At 45.3% G+C, this 21,565-nt stretch overlaps 1 long non-coding RNA gene across 1 annotated transcript; it reads left to right on the top strand.

Annotated features, from left to right (window-relative positions):
- Positions 1–1,667: 1,667 nt before the first annotated feature.
- Positions 1,668–19,458, top strand: LOC109316977. The gene is made up of 3 exons (XR_002102947.1): positions 1,668–1,799; positions 5,468–5,474; positions 19,448–19,458. It is a non-coding gene; the product is annotated as an uncharacterized LOC109316977 (long non-coding RNA).
- The last annotated feature ends 2,107 nt before the right edge of the window (positions 19,459–21,565 follow it).

The raw sequence follows: 21,565 nt of genomic DNA on the forward strand, positions 1-21,565 counted from the left end.
CTTGTATTCTGTCACCGGCTTTTCTTCTGGACATAATTGTCCTTAGCCCTACCCTACTTCCTAGAAAATGATTAGCATCTCATCTGGTGAGGAGAGTTTGTGACCGGTAGATCTGCCGTTTGACTCTAATTGATTAATCCACTTGACTGGTGATTGATTGGGGTGTTCAAATTATTTGCATTGATTAAACAGCATAGTCACTTGGTCCCAAATTCCCATCAAACGAAATAAAAAATTAAATGAGGTATGTTTGAATGTGTTGCAAATTGTTTAGTGAAATGTGTAAAGCCAGAAAGATTCATTTTGCAAAATAGTAGGAAAAAGGATGCCTCTTCCACTACATTCAAAGTTGGCAGGGCATATTTCAGTACATTTATGCACTGCTGACATCATGTGGATTTAGGTGGAATTGCACAGTCGTCACTGAGGAATCTGACTTCACCGGAGGCATGGAGTATTAAGTAGAAAAGGGTTTTTCAACCTTTTTAAAGGAATGTACCCTATTTGGGTATACTGGTGGAGCAGGGGATGCAGTGGCAGTGGCTGGACGCAGAACGGGAGGGAGGCCTTGCATGTGGAGGTGAGGGGTGGTGGATGGTGGCAGCACCTGCTGCTGCATGTGAGCTCCCCCCCCCTACAACATCAGATCCATAATCAAGCTCATGGTTTATCAAGCAATTGTAATCCCCATCTTACTGTACAGAGTTGAGACATGGTCAACGTATAGGAGACACCTCAAATCATTGAAGTACCATCAATGCTGCTTGTGGAAGATCCTTCAAATCCTGTGGGAAGACAGATGCACCAACATTAGCATCTTCTCGCAACAAACACCATGGGCATTGAGGCAATGATCAACTGATATAAACTTTACTGGGTTGGCCATGTCATCTGGATGTCCAAATCCACACTCAAAAAGCAAGTTTTATTCTCCCAGTTCAGTCAAGGCACATGCTCAAGAGAAGGGCAGAGAAAATGCTTCAAGGACATTTGTCCTCAAGGCCAACTTGAAGAAAATACATCAACTCATGAGACTCTGTTGCCCAGGACCTCCTCAAATGGAGAAAGAGTCTGCTGCAAGGATCTCAGTACTTTGAAACCTCACGACAACAGGAGACGGAAAAGCGGGAGCAGCAGAAATACTACGTCACGGATTGAACGCACTCTGCATGGAAACACATATCCAAGTTGCAACAGGCTGTCAATCCTGGATTGGCCTCATCAGCCATCTTCAGAACACCCTCCCTGCCCCAGGATCCCCTCCTGTGGGGTGCATGAGATGGGCTGCTGTCATGCCCTCTACCCATGGCAGCCTTGGGGACCCTTCCCAGGGGATGGGGATGGGGACCCCTCTCAAGGAAGAGAAGAAGAAGGACAACAAGGAGGGATGGGACAAGGGAGGGACCCTTTGTTAATCTCAAATCTCTGCTTTTATATTCTCCTTCTCCCTTGATGACGCCTGATGACTCTTCATCCGTGGCTATCTCTAGTCGGCTCTCTGTGGTCATACATCCACATAGCCTTCTGGGCCATCTCTTAATTTGGTCTGTTCCCCCAAAACCAGGACTTAGCCCCCCCCTGCTCTCTGAAGCCTTGTTGCTGGTCTCACTTATCTTGTGTTATGGGTCAATATGGTACATACTTCTTTGGTTCCCAGGCTGTGTGTGCGTGTCTCCCAAGCCCTTTAGAAATCCATTTAACCCCTGCTGCCCATCTTGACCTGTTATAATGCATATATCCATACCTATAAGCTAATTCCCAAAAAACAGGCCTTTAAATACTGTTTCTAAGCCAACAGGGTGGTGCTTAGACTGCATGCCTGTGGGCGTTTTAAAAGCTGGCACCACAACCCTCCCAGCTTACTCCTGGACTGAGCCTACATGAGGGGCTCAGCCTACAATTTGTTTCCCCCCTCCCTACCGTTTGCTTCAGGCTGTCAGGGCTTCCCATCCTTTTCTGTTTTTGCAGCTCTCTTTTTTTTTTAACCCCTTGCTTGCTGATTTTGTGCCTTTTCATGGTCCCAACACTTTTTTTGCATGGTGCAGGCTTTTTTGTGGAGACCAACCAAATTTGTGGTTTCCACAAACATTGCAAAATTTGGTAGGTCCCTAGCTGTTACAATACAAAAATTCATAAAAGCCTCAAGCCTCCATTTTGAGCAAGTAACATGCTGTAGGGAAAATCATACTTTGCTCCCCTTGCCAACCTGAAGAAACATGTTTCTGTAGAAGAAACATTTTTCTTTGTCCGTAAACACACTGGAAGGTTTTGCAGGCAACATGTTGCCTGTAAGCCACGCTTTAGGGATGATGGGTACAGATTCACCACTGTGCATAACACCAAGATGCTGAAGCATTTGTATTTTGTAGCCGTTTGGCTAGGGCAAGTTTCAGTGAGGAAGAAGAATTGCTTTCTGTTCGCAGTGTGGAGCCAACTTCAGAGATGGATGCAGGCTGAAACCAGTGACTCGCTGAGTTTTCATCCAGGGGAATATGGGGTGGTCAGGAGAAAACAAGAAGGCTAAAAGATAAGTTTCTTATCCCTCGGCTTCTTCCCACTTGGAAAACTTGTGCTTTACCTCATTGTTTGAGAGACCTGACATAACTGATACCTAGTGATCACATTGCTGGTCTGCTTAACTCCACGAGTCTGTAATAGCCCAGCCTCAATGATTGAGTACCAGTTCTCAAGAAAGAAAAGAGAAGACTATATCATTATATTTATTCTGGCAACACTCCCAGAAGGGCTGAAATCACCCCCACGGAGAGAAAAGGCGGTCCCTGTCCTCTAGAGCTTATTTAAAACATTTTACTTTTTCCCATTTTTTGCTAAATAGCCACCACATTTTGCTAAATAGCTTTCCTCTGTTTCTTCTGAGTGCCACCTGTGACAATTGAAATGAAAGCATCTATTTCAGTGAAGAGGCTTATATAACACATGCTCAACAGCTTTTGTCTTTGGCCTAGCTCAGACTTTTCTCTCTTCCAGTACTGCAACCGCCGCTGTTCACAGTGGCCTACATGAAGTCAGCTGTAGTCACGTGTTGACCTGAATGGCTCAATGTCTTTGTACATATTTTACTAGCTACTTTCACTTAAGTGGTTCATACCAGGATGGCTTTAGTGTGTGGTTCAGACTGTATTTACATGCTGAACCCAAGTGGCTTTGAAAATGGGTAGCTCTTTTGGAAAGATTGCATGTGCCTGTACTTTCACTGTAAATCTTTTCTCTGAAAGCAGACATGTATAACAGTCCACTTGAGTTCCAAGCTGACATGGCATTTTGCATAGGGGCTGCCATCCCAGATCAAGCCAACAATCCATTTTTAGCCTTATCCTGTCTCTGATGATGGCTATTTTCAAGTCCTCAAGAAGACCCGTCTTCCTAACCTGGGGCAGTGCATGTTTACAGGATGTCTAGAAGCACAAAGGTTTACGAGTAGGACCTGCTGGACAAAGGAAATAGTATTTTCTGATTGTGTCTTCCGGGAGAGAGTTCTGAAAGCCAATCTGAAAATTGCAGCATTTGATATTGTCATTTCCCGACCAGAAGTATCTTTTTTCCATCAGAAAGTCTCAATGAAAATGATAGCAAACCCCTGTGTAATGTTGGGTCACAGAAAACAAAAACACAAAGTTCCTAGTGGCCGTGGAAGACTTGTCTGTCCTTCAATGGACATCATTTTGTTAATCTAGGTCAGGGTGTCAAACTCCCTTGGCTTCCTGGGCCAGATCCAGACTGCAGGGTTGTTTGGTGGTAGAATGAATGGCAGATAGCGTTAACTGCCCTGGATTCCTGAGCCACGGCGGTTAACACACCTTTCATTCACTCCTTTGCCACAGGCATGCCACCCCAGCAGGGCTCTGTACTCTGTGGGCCATGCCTCTGATTTCCTGCCACTCCCCAGGAGCCTCTCAGACCAGAGGATACAGCTCCATGGACTTTTATACCTTTGACGTTTTGCAAAGCACCGATATTACAGCACAGTGTTGATGTGTCCATTTTGTTCTGATTATTTTAATTATTGCGAAGTAATGCAAAATATGCAAAGGGATAGCTCTGGGTCCTGAGCTAATGGCCACCAGTGGGAATCTTTTCCTTTACTTCCACTGGGACCACAGAGAAAAAGAGCAAAAGCAAGCGGATGAAGGTTTACAGAGCAAACGTGATTCTCTTTGACAGTTGCAGCATTTGTACTATGGCTGTCATAACTGTAACACAAAGAGCTTGATTTTATAAATGGATTAGGCATTTCCAACTCCCATAGTAAGAAAAGGACAGTTTCTAAAGAACCCCAACATTCATTTGTTAACTCTTCTCAGCTGAAGTTTTGTTAAATGCCTGGGCTTAAGCAAACACTGCCACTGTGTATGTATATGTATATACATTTACATTACAGGTCTGAGCAAAATCCACGACACCATTTTGAAATGATGTCAGCAGGGGAAGGAAGTTCTAGTTTCTTTACACTGGAAAATGTAAGTTTCCTCTGCCTTACTGAGTTTTCTGCTCACAAGCAATTTATGTATATGATGTATATAGCTCAGCTTGGGGGTAGCTAGCTTACAAGGCAGAATGCTCTGGAGGTGAGTGCAGAAATACATGCAAGTGCTTTTAGGTTTGGGTACAAGTTATGTGTACGCTGATACAATCTAATTACTAGAGAAGCACATTATATCATTCAGAAACACACTTCAGTATTACGCTTGGCCCTGTGGATTTATACAGGCTGCCATATAGAAGTGGAGTTTTGCCATGCAAACACACCCATATGAAGACACGAGCCCTGTGGCTGTACCTATTTATCACTTCATTCATCTGATATGAAACCCTTAGAAACTGTTAACATTGCTTTGCAACTCTGCCTTAGAGGTTCACCAAAATTAGATCACAGCACATTCCTACTTCTGCTCCAGTAGTAGAATTAAACCTGCCTCTATATTTTCTCCATGAATTTGCTCAGTATCCTTCCTCAGAAAATGGAAAAGGGTTTTCTGCCTGTTTAGTTTGCATTCAGAGCAACCCCAGGATCCATCGGTGTTTCTAGCTGCAGAATCTACAAAGCAGATGGGCAATGATCTGTTGCCGCAGGTATGGTGGTGACCAATGCCAGTGTGAGCGGTGCTGATTTTAATGAGAGTTGCTGGCTGTAGACAAAAGGTGAGCACCCCCCAGCATTTAACTCTCAGTAAAGTTTCCACCCTACAATAGGGGAAGCGGGTTTCAAACGTGACAAGACCTCCTGCTGCAAGCAAAACGAAAGGCAAGAAAATATGTGCATTCAGTGTTATAATTTGAAAAGTGTGAATGCTTGGATGCCTGAAGTGGATGAAACGTCTCTTCCAGGCAAAGAGCATTTAACAGGCTAGCAGCTTGCAGGGAAATGTCCCGTTGTGTCACCAGACGGATGTCAACTTAATATGGCAACCTTTCACCACGTGTGAACTGGAGTTCAGTCTTAAATTAGCCCGACTGTAAACAACTGTGAGTAGGGGCATCGCAGGGGGACTGGCAACTGGGTAAAGAGCCTCATTTTGAGACTACAGGTTCACAAAATTGGTCAAGTGTTGCAATCTTTTAGTAATGCAGCGTAGGGGACAAACTCTGTAAAGCTAATAACAATGGTAGAAAGACCACTGAACTAGGAGCCATGTTTCCTCTTCCCATGCTGACCTTTCCTTGTTCTCTTTCCTCCCTGCCTTCCATTATCAGCAGAAACATCTCCCCCTCTCATTGTCATGAAGTCTGCACCACTCTTGCTTATGTATGACAAGACCCAAATCTAGGGTGAGGGGGTCCATAGGGTGATATGCAGATACGTAACATAGCCTTTAACCAAGAAAGAGCAAAGAGAATAACGGTTCCAGGAAGTGTCACGCAATTATCATGTTACCACCTTGACTAGAGAACTGGGTCACTGAGGAAACAAACCTCCTTAAGCTACTTAATGGATTTCTATTATATCATCTTTGACCAGCTGTAAAATGAACTCGGGTTCCTCTGCCTTTGGTTCCTGTGTAACAAAGTGAAAGGTTACAGCTTGCTCTTCTTCATCCTTCCTGGTGTCTCTCAAAACAGGGTTTGGGACCCTTTGGCCTGCTGATATCTAAAAATAAGGTCAGACCTGGAGGCAGTGTCTAAAGAATCTCTGAAACCTGAATTCGGTTTTTATCTATGGTGGCATTGATTAATTGTTAAATAGGATTTCAGCTTTTAAGACCCCAATTACAGCTAGAACTATGGCAGACTTTTATATTTCAATTTACATTAACTAAAGTGAGGAATCTAGCATAGTAGAAAGATGAAGGACTTAAGCTGTGTAGAGACATTCAGGGAGCTTGGATTAAATAAAAAATGAGTACCCAATCTAAGGTAAGTCAGGATGTGGGGGGACTAGAGGGGTGTTGGAGGGATTGGGGGTCAAGAAGCCTTAGAGGGGGGATAAGAGGGTCTACAGAGGGGTTCAGGGGGCAAGTAGAGTCTGCAAGGTGGGGATTGGAGGGCAGGTGGGGGTCTGTGGGAGGGATTGGCAGGTTCAGGGGCACTGTGGGGGATCTGAGGGGCAGATGGGATCTTCAGGAGGGATTAGAGGGCTTGGGAGGGCAAGTGACATCTTTGGAAGGCATTGAGGGGGCTAGTGGGGTTGGCAGGGGGCAGGAAAGGTCTGAGAGTTCATGGGGTCTGTAAGGGGTCTTGGGAAGATGGAGTCTTTCCCCCCAATATTTTTAGCCCCCCTGCGCTCCACCACCTGACAAGCAAACCACCTGTTCAACCTAGCCCCCATCCTTCCAACCCCTCCCCACACTGGGGCTTCCTTCCTCAGCTCTTGGCATCAGCAAATGCTGATACAACTGGCACAGGGAGCAGCTTGTGGGATGGAGAGTTTGGTGGGCTCAAGAGGGTTGGGAGGAGCTGGCTGGTCTGTGCGGGGGGATTGTCCATTCGGGGGGTGGAGGGAGCAGTGGCTTGGAGCTGTAGAGGGCTGGTTAAGAAAAGTGCAGCTCTGCAGCTGGGGCTGGGAGTGGCACAGAAGTTCAGAACAATCCTAGGAGGTAGGGTTAACGTAGATCATATTGGCCATTTTAGACTGATTTAACCTTCCTGGAACTTCTGTACAGTTCACACTTAGATTGACCTAACTAGGGATTTCATAGATTTCATAGATTTCGTAGACATTAGAGCTGGAAGGGACCTCGGAAGATCATCAAGTCCAGCCCCCTGCCCCAGGGGCAGGAAGTCAGCTGGGGTCACAGGATCCCAGCAAGATAAACATCCGAATTTTTCTTGAATGCGTTCAGAGTAGCTGCTTGAACCACCTCCTATGGCAGGCTATTTCAGACCTTGGGGGCTCGGATAGTAAAGAAATTCTTCCTTATGTCCAGCCTGAAGCGGTCTTGCAGGAGTTTATAACTGTTCAACCTCATCATCCCTTGGGGGGCTCTAGTGGACAATCGTTCCCCCAGATCCTGGTGAACACCCCTGATAAACTTACAGGTGGTCATCAGATCGCCCCTGAGCCTACACTTTTCCAGGCTGAAGAGTCCTATAACTCTCAACCTGTTGGCATAAGGTCTCTTTTCCTGACCTCTGATCATGCACATGGCTTCTCTCTGGACTCTCTCAAGCTTCTCCGCATCCTTTTTGAATTGTGGAGCTCAAAACTGGATGCAGTACTCCAGCTGCGGCCTCACCAAGGCTGAGTACAACGGGAGAATGACATCTCGGGATTTGCTTGAGAAGCATCTATGGATGCAAGCCAGCGTTTTGCTCACTTTACTAGCCACAGCATCACACTGAAGGCTCAAGTGTAAAGTCTACAGCTGGAGGAACTAAGTTAGAGTGGGTGGTCACTTTAATGTGATCCAACCTCCTCGAATGTCTGTATGCATCCTGAGTGTTAGCAATGTCATATTGTATGCCAAGCAAGCCATTTAGCCTTTTCCTGTCCCCATTTTTCTCACTTTTCCATTCCTAAAATAGATATAATTATTGATGGCCCATCTTGGAAAAGCATAAAAGCATTCTGAGATCTGGGAGTTGAAAAGGCAGCATAGAGTAATTTACCTTAGTTACACTTGTAAGTTAGACACACTTTAGCTCATTTCCTGTGGTTATTTTGATGGGAAATTATCAGCAGTTTGGTGATTTGGGCTTGTAATGGGGAATTTTAAACACACTGCTACGTGATAAGAAGTGATGCTATTGGCAAGTTTACAAATCAGAACACAGGATTTTTTTTAATGACAATTTTATCGGGTAATGTTGCTTAGATTTTCCATATTAACTGTTAAACATACTGTTTTGTGATTCATTTGCAAATATGAATCATTAACTTTTGTAAAGATAAAGTGAAATGTCAGTAAATGGTCCTTTATCTGTCCCTTAGTCCCATGGTATTAGAACAATGAAAGCCAAAAGGCTGGGCTCCATTCTCCAACAGGTGGAGAAATCAGGCTGATGCTTGCAGGCAATTGTCAGGTGTGTTTGTGAAGTAGGAAATGCTGACATGTCATTTCTAAAGAAAAAGAATATCCTGTAAAAGGAAGCCATAAGTATATTGTGAAGCAGTATGACCTAGGATAGAGAGCACTTGAAGAGAGTCAGGAAATCAGGGCTGGTAGGGTTTTTAGTATATGCAGCATGATGTCATGTGAGTTATTTTACCTCTGTTTCTCCCCGTCTTTTGTCTTTGTTAAGACTGTAAGGTCTCTGGGGTGTTGTTACTAGCCATTGGCACAGGGCCTACCATCATATTTAGTGCAATAGCAGTTACTTGTCAAATAGATTTAAAAAAAAAATAGTTTAGTGTGCAGGCGTAAGTCTCAGTGAAGTTTTAATCTGTCAGATTGACTTGGAAAAGACGTCTCTCTAGGAAACTTGAGCAGGAAGAGAAATAATTCTTGAAAACAGAAGAGCAACAAAAATGTCCCCTGGGGTTATGTTTAATAAATAAATATTGAAAGATCAGCTCTTTTTAACACTGTGCTTATGGAGAGAATTCGGAAATCTTTTTACCTGAAGAGGAAGAGGGGGAAAAAAGCAAGGTAAACCAAGGCTTTCTCTTGTAGGAAAAGAATAATGGTCCCCTAATTATTGTTGTGTAAGGATAGTGGTCTTACTTATAGAAAGAAAATTAGGATGCTTGTAACAAGATAATACAAAAAAAATGCTGATTTGTATTTAGAGTGTACATTGTGGCCCTTTCCAGGCTGAGCAATTAAAGGAAAGTGAGATTTTGGCTAGACTACTAGACCACAATATATATCACAATATCTGAATTCAGTTTCTTATTGTGTGGCTTTGGCAAATTATTTTATTGGTTTATCTTTTCCCCAGCTATATTTGTTTTCTTCCTGTGCACGGTTACTGTGTACAGCACCCAACAGGTAACAGGCTCAAAACCACTCCACAAGATCATCCTCCTGAAGAATTTATTCTGTAGCAATGAGAACAGCACCTTTATCAAGGGTATAATTTTTCCAATCACAATTTATATTCCATAAAGCTTAAATCACTGTTTTCACAGATCTGCTGATAAATGGAGCTCTTAAATCAGGTAGCTTGTGGAGAGACTGTTTCTTTTTTAATAGTTATAATTTGTGTTTTCAATGTGGAAGATAGACTTAGTTAAAAAGTTGGTAATGCATAAAAAATTGATTTATCACATAGAGGATTTTCTGATTCAGGTAACAGCGCCAGCAGTTGGATTAGACATACATTTATAGACTGAGTTTTTATAGCTTCTGATGTTGAAGTGTTAGTATGCACAAAACATATTTCCTATACTCTAGATATGCACAACTGAAGAGAAATTGTTTATACTTTTAAGAAACTCAACATGAAATAAAGCAATGTATATGACCTCTTTTTCTTGGAAGACAATGTTAACATGTTTATTTAGCTGCATTTTCTTCTCATTGCTTATTGTCCCATTGTCTCCTCTCCAGTCACCATGCTTATTTATCCTAATCCATTGGTTATTTGTTAAACTGTAGGATCAATGGGGCAGGAACTTTATGACTTGTTTGTACAATGCCATGCACATTCATGCTGCTACATGGATGGTTTTCAGTGTTAGCATACTGATTGTCTTCTCCACTTACTACATCTACAGAGTTATATTTTACCCAGTGAATATCACTGCCAGGCAGATCAGTCGGAGAAATCATTCTGCAAATTAAATGCCAAATAATATGAGCAGGGCAGAGGTGAAACCTTGTGGATACATTAGGAAAAGAAGCTCAAGAGACAGACCCTTTACAAAGGCATTGATGGGAACAAAACAGGGCAGTAGAATATTAAAGACAAATTCCCCTCCTCTTCCTCCGTTGGTAGTTGCAACCTATGCTCCATTTGAAATTTCCTGATTAGAAACCCTCACTGGTATGAATGCAGAATCCCTTTTGGTCACTGGAGGGAGCTGAGAATCAGCAGAACGTTCCTACCTCAGCAAAAAAAGTTAATAGTTGGTGTAGATTCACCTAAGGCAAAGCCCGGAGAGTTAAAAAAGGCTAAAAATAGGTAACTGCTCATTTAGTTTTGCAATAGGTACTAGGGCTGTGCAAAACTTTGGTCCCTGATTTGATTCAATGGAGATTTGGCCCAATTCAGTGGCTGAATCGCCAAATCCGAATCAAATCAGAGGATTCTTTAATCTCTCCCAATTGAATTGGAACCCTCCGAATGGATTTGGAAAGATTTGGAAATTTGGACATAGAGATAGCTTTAAATGTTTTTTCTACATACCTGTAGGCAGCAGGCAGCTCATGAATGGTGTGATGCTGGGGCGCACGGAGTGTCCCACAGGAGTGTGTGGGGGGGGGTCTCCAGCACATTGGGCAGGACACCTGGAAGTGAAACAGAAGCATGTCCAGTCCACTTCTGGGTCTATCAGGCAGCACACTGGGGGCCCCCCACGCCTGTCCAGCTGGATGACTGGTGCCTCCTGGGTCTGTGGGGGGGGCACCCCGGGTTCCTCCGTGGCTGATCGCAGAGCCGGGGAGGGCGCATGGAGAGCCCCAGCACGCTCCACAGTGGACCTGGAAGTGAACTGAAAGTACTTCCGGTCCACTTCCAGGTTCACCACCAAGCACGTGGAGGGCCCCCCTGCACTCCTGTGGGATGCTCCATCCCCCTCAGCATCACAGTGATCACGAGTCACACACGTACCTCGAGGTATGTAGAAAAAACATTTAAAGCCCTGTCTATGGCTGAATTGCTAATTCACTGAATCAGCATCGAATCTTCAGATTCGGATTCGACTGAATCAAATCAGGGACAGTGATCCAAATCAATGCAGTGAATTGCTGTCCCTGATTCAGGCCGAATCTGAATCAAATAGGGCTCATTTTACACACCCCTAATAGGTACTTGTATCATTGTTCTGATCTTAAAAATGGGACTGGCGGAATTTCCTAAAGTGGATAATCATTGCTTGGTGAAAATGAATAGAAGATCCTGGGGACATTTAGCCTCCCAAAGCCTTGTGGCAGATAGACAATCTGATATTCTACTCTCCCTGAAGTTCCTCATGTGTTGTTGGTATTTGAAGATTTTCTCCCAAAGAAATTAAATTCTCCTTAATTCTTCAGCAGCCATAGGAGACAGTAACCTCCCCTCTGCAACCCCCCCCCAAATAAACAACTTCCCTGTCTTTCCATTCATTCAGGTTTTAAACCAGTAATTTGTTTAGCATAAACAAATAGCTGAAATGCCAAAATACAGCACAGTATGGATTTGCCACTGTCACAGGGTCACGCAGGAATGAGGGTAGCTGAAACTCCTGAAGACAGCACAGGTGTTAGTTGCCAGGGCAACTAGGCTGGTCACGTGAGCAGAAAGGGGCCGGGCCTGGCCTTTATAAACAGCCCAGGCCAGAGCCTAGTTAGCAGTTCCCTTTGGGCAGCCTGAGGAGCGGGAGCTCTGCAGCAGAGCAGAGCAGAGCAGAGACGAATGGTGCGGCACGGCGTGGTGTGGTGTGGTGCGGTGCGGCGCGGCGCGGCGCGGCGTGGCCTGAGCACACAAGGGGCTGCACCATGGTAACGGTGGAGAGGACCCTGACTGGGAGGCCATTGCTAGAGAGCCAAGTGAGCTTAGATCCTATGTTATAGCCAGGAGGCTTATTGTTGTGTTACAGCCATTTGGCTTATGGTTCTGTTTCGTTACTGTTAGTACCGGAGGACTGGGAGAGGCTATAAGGGGACGGAGGAGGCCTCATTTAGGAGCGCCCCAGTAGAGTGGGGGTGCTCCCAGGACTGGAGTGTGGTGCTACATTGCGGGGTGTACTACCCCAGCCTTGGGGAGGGGCACAGTGCCGGTGAGGGCACCGTAGTTGGGGTGGAAGACCCCAGCCCTGAGAAGGGCAAAGAGGATTTTGGGGCCAGGCACAGCTGAGGCCACCTGAGCCCCACTGGCAAGGAGCACCAGTGAGCCCGCAGGGGCTCGTGTTAGGCTCCAAGGGGAGAGCCACATGAAGAGAAGCCCAGGGTGGGTGCTACTAGAGAGACGAGCCTGGAGAGGGCGAGTCCGTGATTACAGAGAGCCCGGAGAGGGCAGAGGGAAGCCCCAGGAGTGGGCGCGTACTTGAGGGAAGCCCCACGAGAGGGCGTGTACAGAGAGAAACCCCGGTGAGGGCAAGTATTGAGCGAAGCCCCAGGAGTGAGTGTATACTATTGACAGAAACCCCAGGAGGGGTGCGGACTGAGAAGGATCCCAGAGGGGCTCCCCAGTGGTGGGGACCCCGAAGGGTCAAAGGGGCCAGGTAAGGCTCAGGCCGCCTGAGCCCAACTGGGAAGAGTACTATCAGTAAGCCCGGGAGGGCTAACAAATAGAGGGGCGCCGGTTGCGTGACAAGCCCGGGGCGCCGGTGAAGGGCACATACAGGAAACTGACCAGATAATGTCCGGTACATCTGTGAGGCTTGGGGCGTGCTAAAGGGGAGGTTGGAGGCACGCATAGCCCATAAGGCTGGGGTGCACCAGGTCACTCCCTACGGAACGGGGACAGTATAAGCATAGCACAGTGTCCAGGGCGATGAGAGGCAGCCTCCCTTCTAGAACCATATAACAACAAGATGTGGCGGGCGAGAAAAGAGGGTGCTGGATCGCCTACTTGACACGGTAGGGGGCGCTAGAGGGATCACGGCTGTTCCTAGGCCCCACCCCGTGACACCGCTCTTTATGCAAGTTGTGGCCTACAGACCTCCCCTTCTATGAAGAATACATATCTTCAAAACATTGCCTGAAGATTAATCTTACTAGCTGGGAACAGATGATCTGTGCTCAGGGTGGATTACAAAGCCAATGTATATCTGCCATTGTATACAGCTATATTTAAACCCTGAAAGTCTTGGGAAAGCAGTATTATTGTATGTTGAAGGAATTAAAATAATGGTAATTATTAGAGAAGAGAGCAGTTGAGTAACCCACTTCTATCAGTCAATCAAACGCTAAAGTTCTGTAAAGGCTCTCCTGTTGCAAAATGTGCATCCGAATACAGAGGCAATACAGGATTGTAGCTGTTGTCTTTTTAGTCTAGCAGGGTGATGCTCAACTTTCCAGCCCCACAGGCTGGATGAGTTAAATGGGGTCAGTTCACAAGCTGAATCCAGTGTGGGACCAATTTATGAGGTTGGTCCACCGGTGTGATCTGCCAACTGGCCCAGCTCTATGCTCTAGATCCAGTCACAGAACAACCCCATGCACCAGTGTGATCTGGCCCATGAGACTATGTCATCTGGCTGAGGGGTCTGGAAATTTGGCAGCAGGGGAGTGGTGGCATCATTCATTTTGTGGCTGTGGAAGCCATGGCAGTAAATGCCACCACTCGTCCCTTGCCACCAGATTTCTGGACTGATGGGCAGCTGCATGGGCCAGGTGACACCTCCCAAGGGCTGGATTTGGAGTGCAGGCTGGAGGTTGAGCATCCTGGTGTAACAGGGAACCCTAACCTTGCTACGGGGAAAAGTCCAGGGTAAAAAAATCAGCAAGGGCCCTTTGAAGCCTGAGCTTTTGTAGCTGAAGGGGAAGAGGAGATCATCTGCAGCAGGAAAAGCCCTGCCACAGCAGCCAGGAGGATGAAGGTCTTGGCTGCCAGGAAGGACACCCAGCTGAGCAGGAGGGGGCAAGCTGAGATCTCCTGAGGCAAAGTGACTGGCACTGGGCAAGGGACTTGCCCCTGGCAAGAGGAGCTGCCCCTGTCTGGGAAGTAAGAGTGAGTGCATGAATGCAAAGCACTGAGGGACTCTAGGTTTTAGCTCAGGAAAAATCCTGGAGAAGTGGGCACCCAGAGGACTGAAAACTGTTTGTTAACCCAGGAGGAGCCCTGCGGAGTAGGCAAGCCTAAGGGACTACAGACTGTTTACACTGGCCCAGGTGGAGCCCGGGGTAGTGGGTGCACACCAAAGACTGTTTATGTTAATCCTGCTTTTCTTTTTCTTATTTCTGCTCATGTTGTTAGGACCACCCGGTGGCCTAGGGCAGCTGAATGGAGGTACGGAGGCCACACAGCAGTGCCTAGGACCCTGCAAACTCTCCCCTCTTTTTTTTCCCCCTTCGTTTACTCTTTCCTATTTTCTTGGTTGGTTTCAGGGGGGAAGTAGACAGCAGCATCCACTGGGTGGTTGCCCAGGTGGGCCAGAGGCATTTACTAAAGTCAGGTGGGCTGGATCCTCTCCCTCCATCCAGCCAAGGATAGAGGGAGAGGATAAGACAAGGGCAGACCTCTGTACTGCCCAGTCAGACTAGTAGCCAGGGAAGGTGGAGGGAGAAGCAAGGCACCCACAGCTAGACTCTGGTTACCCAAAGGCAGCTTCCTAAACAACATATTAATTTATAACATCAAGGCATGGCAGGAGGGAAAGAGGAACCAGGGGAGGCAGAAAGGTGCCACACGGCCACTCCTGGGGGGTGCACCCTGTTACATCTGGGTCTAGCAGTCTGTTGATGGTGGGAGCTGAAACTCTCACCCCTGTCCAGAGACCTAGCAGAATGCCTCTGGGCCACTTTAGTCCCATTTGAGCCTGTTTAGAGAGAGAGGTAAGCAAAAAGGTACATACTTTAATTCATTTATAACAAGGCACGAACAACCTTATGACTCGTACTCATTGATTTGGCCAGATGTAAATTCTCATCAGGATAAACCATGGCATAGACATGTGCCTTGTAGCTCATTTGTTTCTAAAGCCTGTTTAGATCAATAAGATTTTTTGTTCTCTGTGTGTGTTTCAAATATATTACTATTCCCAGAGAACTACAATGGATAGGTCCACTGGATTGAAGGGGATGTAGACTTGATTCTGTATCAATGAAAATATCTTCTTCCAAGCACAGATCTTTTCCCCAGCGCAGGATGTAACAGATCATTTGGCAAACACATTGATTCAGAATGAATTAGTAAGGGCAAAGGAGAAATACGATATTTGAAATAAACTATAAAGCTGATGGCAAGTCAGTTGTTTTGGAGACCCCGTTTTTTTGATTTTAGGAAAGCTCTTTACCCACAGTCCTTTTTGGTCATTCTGCTCCCTAGGTTTTTTAGTTAGCTTTCCCTGGATCTGTAGAATAACTCTATGGCTTCTTAAAGGAGTTTTTGTTAACCATTGGCAAGAATAATCTTGCTTCTGCAAAGACAGTGCAAGATGTTAAAACTCCACCAGTATTGTGCACCATAGCACTCTCTTACATTGTGTTATTTAATTCTTGAAACATTGCTGACAGATTCCTCTATGGACTTAATGAAAACTGTTCAATGCAGGTCCCTTCCGAGGTACTGGTAGGTAAGCAGATTGATAATCATGCTAGTCACTTCCACTGGTAGCTTGGTTAAAAAAAATTCAATAACACTTTCCTTGGCTTTGTGAAAAGGTGACATTTCATTTCCACACCATGAAGTACAATGATGGCCAAATGGTGATTGATGATTGCAAAAGGGCTGGCAGACCTTTGGAGATCAGTATTGGAAACATGTTCGAACATGAAGCCTTAGAAATTGTGCTGGTGTCTAAGAATGAGAGAGGCAAATTGAGTTCTGCTGTGATCTCATGGTAAGTAAGTGGCTCTGATTAAAACCAGTGGTCCTGTACCTTCCACTGGAGGATCTCAAAACACTTGACAAATATTAAGCTTCAGAAACAAATGGTGAGAGTGCTGAAAATCACCTCTGTGCTGTATCTACAGTCTTCTCAGGGAAATTGTCTTAGGAAATGATTGTTACAACTATTCCTGTAGTACCCACAATATGTTGGATGCTGTTCACACGTGCAGGATGGTGAGAGACTTCCCTCCTGAGGAAACCGGTGCACCTGAGCAAGTGTTCACGAGACATCCAAGCATTTGTTTCCCACTTACACGTGCACCCACTGCCACCCAGCTTGTTTCAAACAGCAGCGTGTTAAAGAGCTTTCCACCTGTAATCTAAATGCATGAATCTTGATTTGTGATGCGATTGGGGGGAAAAAAAACAACCTCTCTCAAATGTCAGTGAATATATGTGCATGGGACTTTCACAATAAAACCAACTGGAAACAGCTGCGTTAAAATATTTTAGAGCTCAAGGATTTATGGTATCCGCAAGTTCTGAGGTTCAAGGTTGAGAAGTTTAGAGTGAAAGGCATTGCCTAAAGGTTAGCAGGACAAAAATAAGATGTGATGTATGAAGTATAAGTGAATTAGTTTTAACTCTGTGAGACATGGAATCTTTGTGCCCATATTAAATGCTCAAGCTGCCATTAATATCATTCTCGCGGGGAAAGGATGTTGCAAATTGTATTGTGCAGTAAATTACTTTGTTGCATAGTTGGCCAAAATTGCCCTGCAATCATCCAATAGGGTTACCTTTTCTTATTTGTTTTAGTTGCAAACAGGTAAGTACCTAGGTGAGGCTGTACTAGGCAGAAGACTGTGTCTTCAATTGTGTACCTCCCTTAAAGTTCAGCAGCTGTGTGTTTGGTTGGCTTTCACCATTAATTGTTTATGTGTATTAGTGTGCACTGGGTGCATCTACACATGCTGTTAGCATGGAGCAATAAACTCTGGTGCACATTGTGCAAGAGTTTATTGCTCTTGGGCACAGTGTTTGAATGTGTGCCTGTGATTGCAGCATGTTGAGCTAGATCGGAGCAGTCCCAGCTGGTAGGGGGCCCAAGGGTTCAGCCTGCCAGCCTGGGGCTGCCCTGACCCAGCTTAACGTGCTGCAGAGGAACTGTCTGGGGCACAAGAGTGCTCTAGTGTGGGGCTAGCTGGCACGCAGCCCTGCACTGAAGCACCCTTGTGCCCCAGATAGCTGGGTCAGTGTCTAGATGTTTTGCTGCGCACTAAATAACGCATCTGTAGGATAGCACTTGTATTTACAAGTGCCAACTTGTGGCAGAGCTAATTGGTTTCCCATACCCTAATAGAGCCTCACATGGAGACACTGAGACTTTACTGCGGAGCTAATTAGGCAGCTCTGCAGTAAAAATCTTGTATAGATGTACCCAGTGTGTACAGGTCCTCAAGGAGCAGGCTCAGAGCTTCTCACAAATTAAGGGTAGAGGCCTGGGAAAGGGGAACGCCACTTGTCAACTTGGGTACAACCCATTAAGATTTTCTATAGGCAGCATAGGAGAAATGAGTCTTTAATAGGAACGTTAGAATCAGATAAGTGTCTTGCAGATAAGCTGAGTGAGGTTATGCCACGTGGGAGTGCGACGTAGTGAAGGTTGCATAAGAATAATTAATCTGAAGTTGCAGGGGGCTTATTTCAAATTTTGGGGCCCTAGGCAAGGGGGGAGGGGTGCCAAGTGCTGATTAGTTTTACCTCCCTGTTCACATGCTGCTGCCATAGTTCAGGCTCCTTGTACCCAGGCTGCTGTTGTGACAGCGCAGGCCACTAGTGTGAGGGAGTGAGCTTCCTGGGGGCCACCATCCTGGTACTCCCTCCAAATGGGCACCTGGGAACATACCTGAGAAAATGAGAACTGCCTTTACATTCCTTTAATAAACTGCATTGCTATGTGGTTTACCTAGGTAGAGGGCATATGCATTCTCAGTTCAACAAACATAGTGGGTTCACGTTATCTTGTCTTCCAGTGTTGACAATTCAGTACTCTTGGCTCTTTTGAGAATCACTCTCTACAAACATTTCAGTGACTAAAGGTTATTTTTTCAAATGTGCATAAATAGGTCACCCTTAATGATAAGTCTAGGCTTTTGTGGACAGCGATTTGGATGGACAACTCTCTTGACTAGATATACCCAGTCATCTTTCCTTATCTTCCTTGCTAATTCAATCAAGAAACACCTGAATGTGTTACATATAGGACCAAGCAATTAACAAAAAACCAGGGAAATGCAGACATGCAGCAAATTAATCACAGTCTATCCAGAGGATGCAAAACATGTATATTTGCAAGGGAAAAAAAGACATCTAAAATGTGAGGAAGTTGGAATCTATTCAATACCACTCCAGAAGCAGGGAAAGAGTTTGCTGTAAAGCTTGTTAACTGTGAAGTGCTGCAGTGGTTAAAAACTGTAGTGAGTGCTCAAAATACAACCAGCATTTTATATCAGCTTTATGTATTCTTGATCATGGGACCCCCTGGGCATGACGAATGCCATTGTTTGGGCTAGTGGCACAAATGAAGTCCCACCCTTAGATGGGAGCCTTGGGGAAAAGTCAAGAAGCTGACCAGCTGCAGAAAATTAAATGCTGCTGCAGCATGTATTTTAAATAGCAATCTTCAGTGCAGCCCTTCAGAACAGCAGGGATCTCTCAGCTGACCACTAGGCAAGAAGCCAATGGAGGGGAGCTATATTGGATGGAGTGTTATTCTGAAATGGCTTTGACAGGATTTTCAGTCAGGTGTCGCTTCAAGGGGTGCATCCAGACAAGCGTGCATGTGCAGTACCACAAACCTGTTTGTGGTGCTGCAAATTGCATGTGGTGGACATGTGCAATTTGCAGCGTGGTGCCAACATTTGATACCAGGATGCCCTAGTATAAAAATGAACTGCTGCAAAAATCAGTGCAGCACACATGGCAGCAGCATGCACCACCAGAAATGGAGTCTGTCTGTCTAGGCTCCATGCAGCTGGATTGGTGCCATTTCTGCCCTGGATAAGGCCCCCAAGACTCCAGGTAAGGCTGCTGGGGCCAGCACAGCTGCTGGCTCCAACTTCCCGTACCCCACCCAGGACAATTGGCATGCACTGGAGTGCACGTGCAGGGGATGCCATAGGGCACAAAGCAGCAGCACAAACATGTGCCATGGCAAACTCATGCCCCTGCATGTGGGGACGTACCCAAGAGACATTTTTGTGGAGCAGCACCTTTCCTTTCATAATAAGTTTCGGTGATTAGATGGGTGATTCCCAGAGGCTATTCAAGTTAAAAGCTTTCAACAAACTCTATTAAGTGGCAGGATAGTAGGGGGAGCTACTACGCAGAGCCACTTGCCTCACTGTGCCAGGCCCAAAACCACGTGTCAGGAGTCTCCCCTGGGGAGCCTACAGCCAGCTGTCCCACTTCCTGGAGGACACCCACAAGCCTGGGGTAATGTTGCCACCACACAGGCACTGGTCTCTGGTAGGGCTCTGTGCATCCCGGGGCACACAGACCCTGCAAACCTTGGGGTTGCTTAGCCCACAGTAATATTTCTAGGTGCTTTTTTCGGCCCGAAGCATCCAAAGACAGCATCAGGTAAATGAGGGAAAATAAAAAAAAGAAACTTCGCTGGCCAAGCTTGGAGTGAAAGGCTTCCTCTCTCTCGACCCACAGTAGCATAACGAGGCATGCTGTAACCCAATACCTCTATTTATGGGGGGAGAGGTTAGAATGAGAAAGTCAGAATATACTTTCAGCAAACATAAGCGTGTGAGTCTTGTATAGTCTTGGACCCATGATCCTTTTAAGACACAACTGGCCTACACATGATTCCTAACTCCTGGCTCATTCCTAGGTTTTTTCTTACAGTGAATCTCCAAGCAGCAGCCTGGAGTCTTTGCTTGAAAGTTTAAAAATGCTTGCCAGAGGAAGAGAGCACCCTCCCATGCCCCCTAAGAGTTTATCTGTCCAGGTCACCTGATTGACCAGCCTATACAAGAAGAAAACCAGGAGATAGAGGGGTCACCTGGTTTGGCCCAAGGGAGGGGAAGAGAGAAGGGGATTTTCTCACAATCCAGGGGCTATTTAAGTTTAAAGCTTTTAAACAAATGCTATTAAACAAAACACTAAAGGAGGACTGTTCTTTCAAAAATCACACTTGACTGTCTCTCTTTTAAGCTTGCTAATGCTCTGTTGTGATCAAACTCATGCTAATTCTTTACCATGTTCCCAATGTATCTCCATCCCTGATCCTTTAGCTGCTTGAGCATTTGGTTTGCAAACCCTTCAGGGTGAATTTTGCCTTTTGTTTAAGCTCAAATGGCTCCAAGCACAACGTCCAATTCAGTATGGTGGGAGACATTCTCCTAATACATGCATTTACTGTTACAGTAGCCACCAACAATATCCATTGCACTAAAAATGACAACTCTTATCAAGCTTAATGCTAACTCATTCTTCCTTTTATTCTATTCATGGTTAAAAAAAAAAAAGGCCACTTTATTCTTTTGTGAATTGGGTTTTGAAGTAGGGTTTCAGCTTCTTTCTTTAGGTTGAACTCAATCCTGCCATTACAGATGGATCCCCATCTGACATTAGCTAGTTGGACTCTGTGCATCAAAGCTAAAAAGCCAAAGTCCGCTCAGATGTAGGGGGTGATGGAGACCCTTCAAATGTAGGGGGTGATGGAGACCCATGTTGCTATAAGACTCCTTTGCTTTTTCGCGTCAGGCCAGAATATAGAACAGCTGCATTTGGAATATTCCCTGTGTGTAATGTTTGCTCAAGTTCAGCTTTGTGGGTCCAGTCCCACCTGAGTACCTTCAGAGAAGTCCACAGGGAATATGGATTCCCTTAGTACAGCCTCTCCAAGTTCTTCTCTCTCTCATGACTTGCACACGTGCAGGAATTGGACCATTTCCCCTCCTCCTGTAAGAGCCCATTTGGTGTTAGGAAAGTTCTGTCGCATGTTATTTTGTTCCTGTTTAGTTTTTTTTTCTTCTTCTAAAGCTTGGTAGTCCCAAATTAAAACATACCCCAGAGTTTCAATGGCAGACATCAATATTTTATGTTGAAAGCATTACACGCAGATTGTTCCTAAAAAGCAGTGCTCCCAGTATCATAGTAGAGGCCTTCTGCAAAAAAAAAAAAAATGTTTCTCCCAGGCCAATGATAAATCTTGCATAGCAGGAGTATTTGCAGCGCACCTTCTTGTAGTGAAGGATCAAGGACTTCATTCATTTTTTCATTTAAATAACTACTTTTTCAGCCATGTTACTAGGTGAGGAAGTAAAGAACATTTGGCCAATAAACCTGTACATCAGTCAGTAGAATGACTGATTTCTTGTTTCTGAAAAGCATCTTGAATACACTTGGCATTATGGAATAGCGTCCGAGTTGTGCAACAGGGAAATGTTTTCTTGAAAAAATTCCTTGCTGCTTAGTATAATCTCAGCAGGGGGGATTTGCTCTTTAAAAAAAGAGT

The sequence above is a fragment of the Crocodylus porosus genome, unplaced genomic scaffold, assembly GCF_001723895.1.
Source record: "Crocodylus porosus isolate Cpor-Errol unplaced genomic scaffold, CroPor_comp1, whole genome shotgun sequence".
In the NCBI taxonomy this organism is placed as follows: Eukaryota; Metazoa; Chordata; order Crocodylia; family Crocodylidae; genus Crocodylus; species Crocodylus porosus.